The sequence below is a fragment of the Mus pahari genome, chromosome 11, assembly GCF_900095145.1.
Source record: "Mus pahari chromosome 11, PAHARI_EIJ_v1.1, whole genome shotgun sequence".
Classification (NCBI taxonomy): Eukaryota; Metazoa; Chordata; class Mammalia; order Rodentia; family Muridae; genus Mus; species Mus pahari.
The window spans coordinates 55,826,389-55,826,604 of NC_034600.1; positions in this window are offsets into that span (position 1 = coordinate 55,826,389).

The window sequence follows — 216 nt, forward strand, 5'->3', positions numbered from 1 at the left end:
TACTTTGAAGGGACAGGGATGGTTATCACAGAAAGGGTCTTTGAGAACTTCGAAGTCCCCAAAGCACAATGAGCTCGTTTGTCTGAAGGTAAAATAGTGACTCACCATTTGTTCTGTGGATTTTCTTTGAAATATTTTTCTTAAATATGTTTTTGGGGTTTTTTTCCCTTAATGTTCAGATGCTATTGTCAGAGTAGAAGGATCAAAAGAGAACGT